The following is an 11109-nucleotide window of genomic DNA, read 5'->3' as shown; positions in this document are numbered from 1 at the left end:
CTCACCAGGAATCCTGTGCGGTAGCTACACTGTTGTTATCCCCCATTGAGCAGATGAGGAAACTGAGGTACAGGGAGGGTCAGTCAGTTGATAAATGGCAGAAGTCTGACCCCAGAGCTCAATGCTCTTCCCTGAGACTGCTTCCTTCTCGCTCAGTCTGCTCAGGCGGCCAAAACAAAGACCACAGACCCAGCAACTTAAACATGTGTTTTCTCACAATTCTAAAGATACAAGGTCCAAGATGAAGGTGACAAAGTCCAAGATCAAGGCTGGTTCCTCCTGTGGGCTCTCTCCTTGGCAGGGTCTTTCCTCTGTGGATGCAAATCTCCAGTGAATGTGTGTCCACATTCCCCTTCTTATTAAGGGCACCTATCAGATGGAATCAGAGCTCACCCTAACAGCCTCATGTTCACTTCAGCACCTCCTTAAATAATTTATCTCCAAACAAAGTCATATTGTGATGTCCTGGGAGTCAGGGCCTCAACATGTGAATCTGACGGCACAGTGCAGCCCTAACCGTGGGCAAGTTCAGTCGAGGAGGCTCTGACGCAGAGCTGGGAAGGTCTTGGCTGGATGTCAGGGCATCCGTGTGCGAGCTCTGTGTGGCAAGGTTGGGGCTGTGGCTCTGGAATCTGGCTGCACACTAGGGTCACTCAAGGAGTTTTTAAAACTCACAGTGCCCCTGATCACCAACTAAACTGGACTGGCTGGAGTGGGGCCGGGCACCTGTTGTCTGCAAAGCTCCCATGTGGTTCCAATGTGCAGCCAGGAGATCAGAGGAAAGATGGCCTGGAAATCAAGACACCTGGCATGGAAAGGGAGCAGGATTTGGAAATTGATCTGTCCGGGCCCAGGGAGCATGAAAGCTGCCACAACTGCGGAGCTGAACCCAGCCCATGGCAGGTCACTCAAGCCATCATTCAAGAGGCTTGACGGCTGTAACCACAGAACGCCATCTCTCTGAGGCCACCGGTGATGAGCCAGAGACATCTGACACTCTGCTCTTGGGGCCCCTTTAAGCTGTACCTCAGGCCACGCTGCCACCACTGACCCCCAGCCCTAGGGGGCTTCAAAGGCCACTCTCTCTGCTCAGTGCCCTCATTTTATAAATGGAACAGCAGATCCTGGAGATGTACGGTGACCTTCCCCATCAAGAAGCAAATCTTTGCTGGTGATATGGCAGGAAATGAAATCACGAGGAAACCACCAGGTTTTCAAAGGGCAGGCCTGAGGGTGGGCCATATGCTTTTCTTTCTCAGTAGATTGCAAGATCAGGCTGAGAGGATGTGCCTGTCCTTGGAACCCAGGGCTGGTGGGGGCTGGCAGTGGCCAGTCTAGGTCAAGGCAGCCAGGACTTCTCTGAAAATGACCCTTGGCTGACCCGTCCCTGGACAGCCCCAGCCCACGGGAAGCTCTGGAGGCCAGACCAGCTCTGAGCTGTCCAGAGGGGCTGGTGAACTTATCTCAATGGAACTTTCTTCAGAAGGGTCTACCCACACACAGCCTGCTCCCTGGGGTTGGTCTCTCCTAACTCAGCAAACTGATCCCGTAGAGACTCAAGAGGCAACCTCAGCCATGACATTTCCTGCTTATTCACAGCCGCGGCATAGACCCGCAGAAGCCCTGCTCTTGTGGGGCTTCCGATCTGGTGGGGGAGACAGAAAAGCAAGTACAGACATAAATAGACAACACTGAAGATGGTTATAGGAATGATGAAGAACACTCCTTATGCTTCATAAGCTCACTTCTGGCTTCAGGGTCTTTTCGTGAGAACTTATTTTGTAAGCAATGCTGCCTCATCTACCATTCCCTTTCCTCCTGGGGAGGGAAAGCCAAGCTCAGGTTTTATGTTGGGTTCCAGGCTACATGCAGCTGGGAGCTCGAACACCAATGTGTCCTGCCTCACAGAGCCTAGCTGGGGAGGAAGGACCAAGCCTGTGGAACAGGCAGGTAGAAGGGCAACCCAGGACTGTCTGCCAAAGTGCTTCCTGAGCAGCTGGCAAGAGTGAGGCACCAGGGGGATATGCGTGTGTGGCAGGTGGGCCCTGCCCTCTGGTTTGTAATCGAGGGGAGGCTGGGAGCCCTGCAATAAGTCAGCTCTGCAAGGAAAGGGACTATCGCTGCTCATTAGTGTTGTTACCATGGAGGTCTTAATGGGGATGTAACAAAGCATAAGATTTGGGCCCTGCCTCCACGGAGCTCAGTCTAACTGGGGAGGTAAGAGTGTCTGTGTATTACCATATCAGCCTTTCTATCTAGTCATCTTTCTGTGTGATTAGGAATTCAGGAAACAGCTGAGTTGTTACATGTTAATGGAGCAGGAGAGGTGGCAGAGAAATCAGGAGGGGTGAAGGCAGGTGGGCAGGAGAGGCAGGGGAGGTGGGGCAAAGGCATCTGCAGCTGGGGCATACCTGTGGCTTTAATGAGACTCAAGAATCCTGGGGCAGTGGTGGAGGCTGACATGATGGAGGGAAGGTTCTGGGTTGGTAAGACTGGACAGCAGAGTGGGGCTAGATGATGAAGGAAGTCCCTAGACCCAAGCACCACCTCCCTATTGGACAGGTGGGCACATAAGAGCACTGGGAAGTAGTCGAGGGGGGTTGAGTCATGCAGTCTCTGAGGCTGGGGGAGGTTCCTTGCCCACACTACCTGCCTGCACCCCCATCACTTCCTGCTGACGTGGGCCCAGGATGCCACAGTGGGCCGCAGATGTGGGTTCTAGCTCTCTCTGAGGAGGGACTTCCATGATAAAAATGGACCTTTCCATAAAGTCGTTTGGGGGGGCGTCAAAGGAGGTGTTTGCAACAGGCCCATTTGGAAAGCCATGGGGGCCAAAAAAGCCTGACTTTTATGACGAGTCAGAACGATCATTCAAAGGTGGCAGAGAAAGAACACTGAGCGGACTCTTGGAGAGCAGCTCCATTACCAGCCAGCCCAGGTTCCCTCTGCAAGCACAGAAGAGTGCATGAGTTAGGGAAGGCGTCCTCAAGAAGGTGACGACTGAGCCGTGCTAAAATTCAGCACAAATAGGAATAAATGAGGAAAGGGAAGGCAAGGGGGCTGGAGAAAAGGGAAGATCAGGTAGGGCTTGAAGACCAAGTAGATTTGGGTCTTTTATCTTGGAGGACTGGGAACCCCCGGATGATTTTCTTGCTCCATTACCCAGGCTGGAGTGCAGTGGCACAATCTCAGCTCACTGCAACCTCCACCTCCTGGGTTCAAGCAATTCTTCTGCCTCAGCCTCCTGAGAAGCTGGAACTACAGGTGCACACCATCACGCCCGGCTAATTTTTGTATTTTTAGAAGAGAAGGGGTTTCACCATATTGGCCAGGCTGATCTTGAACTCCTGACCTCATGATCCTCCGCCTTGGGCTCCCAAAGTGGTGGAATTACAGGTGTAAACCAATGCACCTGCCCCACCCCCCGAATGATTTTAAGCAGAAGAAGCGATGTTTTTAGAATAACTCTCTGCCTGCAGTGCGGGGGAAGCTGGAAGGAGAGAGTGGGTGCAGCCAGACCAGGTGGAAAACTCAGCCATCCTTCTGCGAGGGGCAGAGCAGCTCCTTTAGCCCTGGCTTTTGCACTTGCTGTCCCTTGGGCTGAGAAATCTCCTCCCATTGATCTTTACATGTGCCTCCTCGGCAATCAGGCCTCCATCCCCTTGTCACCTCTTCAGAGGGCCTTCGTGGCCCCCAGTCACGCTCTGTGCCACCTTATTCTTCACTAGCTGGAACCACCACTCATTTCTCTGCTGCTTGTTGGCTGCTCCTGAAAGCTCCAGGCATCTCCTCAGCTTATATTCCACTGAGCATGGAATATCACCAGACTGGTTCCATATACCTCGGCCACAACTCTCAGGAGGCAGCGGGAGAGGGAAACAGAGTTGGCTGGGCCCCTCCTGGGCTCCCAGGCCACATAGCAGGAGGTGGGGAGAGAAGACAGGATGCAGGAGGGAAGGGGAGGCAGAGAGGACCTGCAGATGTACTTCTAACCCTAGAGGATGGGATGGAGCGAGGCATCCTACTGGATTCCAAGTCAGTGGAGGCTGTTACTGAGGATTCAGCCGCGTGGAGCTTTGGCACGAGGCCTCAGGACTCCAAGGTAACGCTGCAGAGAGGAAAGAGGCATCCCTGGCCTGGTCCCCTCTGCTGGAGGCCTGACAAACAGAGCGGAACCGCGGGTCTGGATCTTGAGAGGCATCTCAGGGTGCACGCGGTGGGCAGGGAGGGAATTAAGCATGCTGGGGGCAGCTGCTCTGGAGACGGCGCCGGGGGGCAGCACCCCCTGGCAGCCCATGTCCCTTATCTAAGCTGGACAATAGCTTAAAAAATCCAGCAGCCGGCATATCTAGGGGGCTGAACGTTCCATTCTTTGCTGGCAAGAGAATACAAGGCCACAGAATGCCATGAGGAGAAATAAAGGACCCAGTGACTCAACGCATTTGTGACAGGTTTATTGTGGAGCGCTGCATGGGCCTGCCAACACAGTCCAGACGTGACATTTAAAAGCCCTGCACATTCCATTTTCCCTGGTGACCTCCCCACCGTCGACCGTGTGAAACACAGGCAGCTTGTCCACATCAACCGAGAGTCTGCTGAGTAGGCTCTGGTCCTTCGTCCAGAGAACGTCTCCACACATTTGAGGAGAGCAGTGAGGTGTTTAAAAAGCCACTTGCTTCCACGGGCGGACCTCCTGCTAGCAGAGCAAAGCGGGCCAGGGTTCATGCACAGATTGGAGGGGCCAATCTTGCAATGAGACATCTGAAAGTTTTTAGGGAAGCTGTCCAATCTTTTGTCTCTGAAATTCCTAATCTATAACAGCATGTTTAAAAAAATTTTTTTTTTCTTTTTTTTGGAGATGGAGTCTGCAGTGGCTCCATCTCGGCTCCCTGCAACCTCTGCCTCCCGGGTTCAAGCGATTCTCCTGCCCCAGCTTCCCAAGTAGTTGGGACTACAGGTGCGTGCCACCACACCCAGCTAATTTTTGTATTTTTAGTAAAAACGGGTTTCACCACGTTGGCCAGGATGGTCTCGATCTCTTGACCTCATGATCTACCCGCCTGGGCCTTCCAAAGTGCTGGGGTTTTGAGTCACAGGGCCCGGTCTCTAAAATGTCTTAAAAATGCACATAACCTACCTGCTGTTTTGGTTTAATGAAAGAAGCCATTTGATTGGATCTCGTGATGCTCACTGACCAGGCACAAATGCCTTTCTCTCCAATAAAAGCAACAGCAACAAAGCTATTTTTCTCTACTAGATGTCATCATTATCTCTCCATATGTAAACGAGGAAACTGAAGCAATTACATAACTTGCCCAAGAGCATACCACTAGTAAGCGGCAGAGCTGGGATTTGAACCCGTGCTCTGAGCCACCATCATGGATTGCTGCTTAGCCTCCATAAGGTCCCCGGATGCAGTTATGTTGATGCCCTCTCTGAATCACTATCTTCCTATAGGGAAGTGGTTTACAGGAAAACAGAATGTTGCAAAATTATGAGAGAAATGGGGTAAGGTATTAGGCTGAACTTGCAGAGAAGCCATGTTGTTATATATAGCACCATGTTTTTCTGGAGGCCAGGAATGAAAATTGAAAAGCTACAGCAACATATGTTCTTATGTTTGGCTCAGACTGAGGATGTCTTAGGCAACCCTGAGCCTTTGGCAAATTCCCCCAGTGGAGGCGAGAAGGACAAAGGGCTGAGGTGGGTCAGCATTGAGCTTGCGGGTTGAATGTGTTGGAATCCTTACCAGTGGCTCCAAACTCCCATGGCAACCCCGGCAGTGAGGGAATTGCATGAGGGAAGAGGGGCCCCTTCCCCATCTTTCCAAAGATGTAGCCACTGGTTCTGTGGAGGTGGGAGCTCTGGAGCTGTGGACACATGTATGCATATATCTGTACATCAAATGGTACACCTAGAACAAGGATTTGCCAGAGTTTGAAAAGCTGACTTGAGGGCCGGGTGTGGCAGCTCACGCCTGTAATCGCACACAGGTGAATCATGAGGTCAGGAGTTTGAGACCAGCCTGGTCAACCTGGTGAACCCTGTCTCTTCTAAAAATACAAAAATCAGCCAGGTGTGGTTGTGTGTGCCTGTAATCCCAGCTACTCGGGAGGCTGAGGAAGAATTGCTTGAACCGCGGAGGTGGAGGTTGCAGGGCAACAGAGTGAGACACTGTCTCAAAAAAAAGAAAAGCTGACTTGAGAACATCACTGTTTCCCAAGCCCCTCAGTGCCCTCAGCTCCAGGTGGAGGCCTTGTGCTCAGTGTTCTCTAAGATACAGACTTCACCGAATAATCCTCAGGGCACAGCTCTGCACTCCACCCCCAGCCCAAGCTTTTCCCCACTTTCTGGGTGGGGCCTGGGAAGCAACACAGTGGGTCAGCGTGCATGAGTGTGTGGCGACAGGTATCAGAAGGGGAGAGGACAGCATGGGAAACGTGAGGGGAAAGCAGGGGCCTCAGGGGCTTCTCCTCACTAAGGGAAACGGCTTTCTTGATGAAAAATGGCAGATCAAAAGTGTTCTCCTCTCTTCTGGGTCAGAGTTCAGAGAAACTGTATCAAGAGAAGGAACTGTTCAGCTCTTAAAGACATGATAGGCTGCCTCAAAATAAGGAACATTTCTTTTGAGGCTTGCAACATCACTCAGAAACCATGTGCCAAGCAGATTGGAAATAGCAGCTGGAAGCCTCTGCCAGGATCTTCTATAGAGCAGTATTTCTCTATCGATCTGTCTTCTGGCTGTACCCTGGACTCACCGTGTGACCTACTGTTACCAAGCTACAGATGTAGGCATTTAAGTCACCTGAAAGTTGCTGCTCACTGCCCCTCTCTCTCTCTTTCACACACACACACACACACACACACACAAGCTTGATATCATAAAACAATAACATGGTAGCTGGTTGCTTCTAAGAGGTAGTATGCCCAACAGCATGCAAGGACACTGTGTGTGTGTGTGTGTGTGTGTGTGTGTGTGTGTATCTTACACCTGATGCTCTTTTTTCTTTTTTTGAGACGGAGTTTCACTCTTGTTGCCCAGGCTGGAGTGCAATGACACGATCTTGGCTCACTACAACCTCCACTTCCCAGATTCAAGCAATTCTCCTGCCTCAGCCTCCCGAGTAACTGGGATTACATACACCACCATGCCTAGCTAATTTTGTATTTTTAGTAGAGACAGGGTTTCTCCATGTCGGTCAGCTGGTCTCGAACTCCTGACCTCAGGTGATCCACCCGCTTCAGCCTCCTGAAGTGCTGGAATTACAGGCGTGAGCCACCATGCCCAGGCCAGATGCTCACTTTTTATTGAAAAAAAAAAAAAAAAAAATTTTTTTTTTTGTGAATCAGGTCACACACCTTAAAAATGCCTGGGGAGGCATTTACTTTAAAGAATAGACTTTTCCTAAGAGGCTATGGAACCGTCTGAAAGGGAATAGCTATCTAGACATCAGGAGACACTCTGAAAGCCTGGATTTTCCTATGTGGGGTTTTCTCAAAGAAGGGCCCAAGAGAACTCTAGGTGAAGGAACCATTCACATAAGGCTCCTGTGATCTTGGACTTCATCATGTTTCCCTATCCTACCAGACATTTCAAAGGAGGAGCTATTTTTCCTTGACTGTTTGGGACTATTGGCATCCAATGCCATTTCCATAAAAATTCTCTTGGGTATTTTTGGAACTAAAGACAATGAATAGGATTAAGAAGCAGGACTGTGATTTCCTGTGCCCGTTCCCCAACTGTTACCTGGGTGGGGTGCTGCCCCGCCCTGTGCTGGAGGGGAGACGTGGCGCAGATCATAGTCCCTGGTCCTCAGCCTCCTTCTTAAACCAAATGAGCAAGATTCCAGGAGCAGCCCCTTCCAAGGGCACTGTTGCTTTTGGGAAGCTCACATCTAAAGGAAAAGGTAACTGGAGAGACAGCATGGTCTCCTCTCTCAGGGTGATGTGATGTGTCATAAGCTGAGACTCTGGTGTTTTCTATAGTGCTAGTTTATTTCACTCACTCAGTAGTTTTTCTTTTTTAACCTAACCTACCACGTGCCATGTGATGATATATGTACTAGTCTGAATCATGTAGACTGCTGTTTTTATAAGTAAGAACTGACACTTTCATATGGTTAAATCTAGATTTGGAGGGTTTTCCTAAGCTAGTTAGGTTTCCTTCTGATGGCATCAATGAAGGCAAAGATAACCCAATCATTGCTATTTGCTATGGCGGCCTAGGTCTGCTGGGGTTTCCTTCCAGAAACAGGGCAGATACCAGTTTCTACCATGCATGTAATGGTGTGATATCTTGTGACTTAACATAAGGCTGAGTTACCGCTTTAGATCAGCTTCTCCCAGATGACTTTTTTTTTTTTTTTTAAACGAAGTCTTGCTGTTACCCAGGCTGGAGTGCAGTGTCACAATCTCAGCTCACTGCAACGTCCACCTCCCGGGTTCAAGTGATTCTCCTGCCTCAGCCTCCCGAGTAGCTGGGATTACAGACGCCCACCACCACTCTGGGGTAATTTTCAGATTTTTTGTAGAGACGAGGTTTCGCCATGTTGGCCCTGGTCTTGAACTCCTGACTTCAGGTGATCCACCTGCCTCACCTTCCCAAAGTACTGGGATTACAAGTGTGAGCCATCACGCCCGGCCCCAGATGCCCTTTTGTACAGAGGCAGTCTGAGGCCTGGGCCACTTGGGGAGCCCAACTACCACACTCCCCAACTCTGCAAGCCCTGCTCTGCAGTGTGGAGAGGCAGCTGGCCAGAGGAGAGTGATTTGTAGTGCACAATGAGGACAATCTTGTTTGGGCCCATCTTGTCTAATGCCATTGGAGCAAAGTACCAAAGTTCACTTGCAAATATATTTACACAGACCAATATAAAATTAACTGATTTAATAATCAGTTAAAAAGAAACAAAACAGGCTAGGCATGGTGGCTCATGCCTATAATCCCAGCACTTTGGGAGGAAAAGGTGGGTGGATCACCTGAGGTCAGGAGTTCGAGACCAGCCTGGCCAACATGGCAAAACCCCATCTGTACTGAAAATGCAAAAATTAGGCCAGGCATGGTGGCTCACACCTGTAATCTCAGCACTTTGGGAAACGAGCAGAACACCTGAGGTCAGGAATTCCAGACCAGCCTGGCCAACATGGCGAAACCCTGTCTCTACCAAAAATATAAAAATTAGCTGGATGTGGTGGTGCACACCTATAATCCCAGCTACTCAGGAGGCTGAGGCAGGAAAATCGCTTGAACCTGGGAGGCGGAGGTTGCAGTGAGCTGAGATCGCACCACTGCACTCCAGCCTGGGTGAGAGCAAGACTCCGTCTCAAAAAATAAAAATAAAAAACAAATAGCTAAAGAACAAACAAATAAACCAAAACCTGACACCTTTAGACTCTGGGGATAGACAAAGGAGATACCTAGTATCCCTTCACTAATTTATTAGAAGAAAGATGTTTTGTTTCCCTTGTACTCAATTTTTTGTTGACCAGATTCTCTGTGAATATGCCTAGTTTAATCTAGTACCAAAGTGCAGAGTGTGGGAGATAATAAAAAAAGACTAAGATTTTGAAATATAAAACCAAGGTTTTGAGATACTTTTGATGCTGCAGATATATGATATGAGCTTATTAAGTGATTAAATTTATTCAACAGGAGTTTCTGGAGCAGCCTTTCTGGTGGTGAATAACCAGGTGAACATTAACCACAGTGGCCAGTGGGGTGAGACTTGCGCTTCTCAACCTCAGCTCTGGCGATATCTGGGGCCAGATCATTCTTTGTTGCGGGGGACTGTCCTGTAGGATGATGAGCAGCATCCCTGACTCTACCCATGAGCACCAGCAGCACTCCCACTGGCTGAGAATCACAGGGTCCAATGGATATTCTACAATCAAATGCAAACGGAATAATGTATGAGGGGAAAGCACAGCTTCCTGGGGAACAACCCTCGTCAGCTTCGCAAAGCCGGAGGCAAGCCTGGAGGAATGGCCCACAGTGACGGCGCGAGGCGTCTGGAGTGAGTGAGGTGGAGTGTTATGGAGTAGTACCCACCTTGACAACTGCATCCCTTCCAGCCAAACTCAAGAATGGACAACCAACACTGGCTTACACAGCTGAAGGGGTCCTGGGGAAGAGATGGGGCTTGCAGACTCAACCGTTGCTTCAAAAGGGGGTGGCCTGGGGGACAGTGAGAAGGATCTCTCCACCCACCTCTGGGAGGTGGCAGCTCCATTCCTGACAGCTCCATTCATCTACAATAGCCATGCCTCTTCCCCACTCCATCTGGCTCCTCCTCACTCCTCAGGTCTCAGCTCAAACAGCACTCTCCCCACTTCCACCCCAAGGTTCTCTGATCCTTTCCCTGCGGCCGCCCTCCCCTGGCCCCGCTAGTCTGCTCAGCGGTGGCTGCCATCCAAACTTCTCATGCAGAGCTTGTCACCTTGGCACACACATACTGTGTATATTTATGTGGATCGCAGGAGTTTGGTTTTTTGTTTGTTCCTCCCATTAAACTATGAACTCCATGAAGACAGAGATCCTGTTTCCATGGAGTGCCACACTCTTCCCAGAAGCCAATGGGGTACCCAACACATGGTAGACATCCCCTCCAAAATATCTGCTGAATTGATGAAGGAAACCATTTTCCACAGAATGGCAGGAGAGGTCCAGTAAGTGAGGTTCATGAGGATGGAATCAAGCGTGTGGTCATTGTAGCAAACAATGTAGCATCAATGTGTGCGCTGGTTTATTTCTGCCAAGTGTGCCAGGCAAAAGCTGGTCCCAGACAAGTGTGGGACATGTGCAAGTTTCTGTCTTTACCCACGTATTTTTGGGGGTGTTCACCAGTACATTATGATACATCTTTTGGACAAATGGTTTGTACCCTGAGCTGAATCACACACCCTCAATGTGTCAACAACTTATATCAAAAGCCTGGTGAGACAGTTAGCTACTAAACTGGGTGGTGGAGTTCAATGCTTTGAAACTGGTATTATAAGGAATGATCATTTGCATATTGATCAGGGAGGGTGGAGAGCAAGGGGAGAGGGAGACTGTGCAACAAAGACAAGGTGAGCCTCTGATTATGTCTGTATTTCAAAGCACACATGATT

At 49.9% G+C, this 11109-nt stretch overlaps 1 protein-coding gene across 4 annotated transcripts in view; it reads right to left on the bottom strand.

The window, feature by feature from the left end:
* Positions 1–11109, bottom strand: part of ITSN1 (intersectin 1) — a 236394-nt gene that overhangs the window by 43973 nt on the left and 181312 nt on the right. The window lies entirely within an intron of this gene.

Source organism: Callithrix jacchus, chromosome 21, assembly GCF_049354715.1.
Source record: "Callithrix jacchus isolate 240 chromosome 21, calJac240_pri, whole genome shotgun sequence".
NCBI classification, from domain to species: domain Eukaryota; kingdom Metazoa; phylum Chordata; class Mammalia; order Primates; family Cebidae; genus Callithrix; species Callithrix jacchus.
Note: the sequence above shows the minus strand (reverse complement) of the source record. Positions and strands in the feature narration are given on the sequence as shown.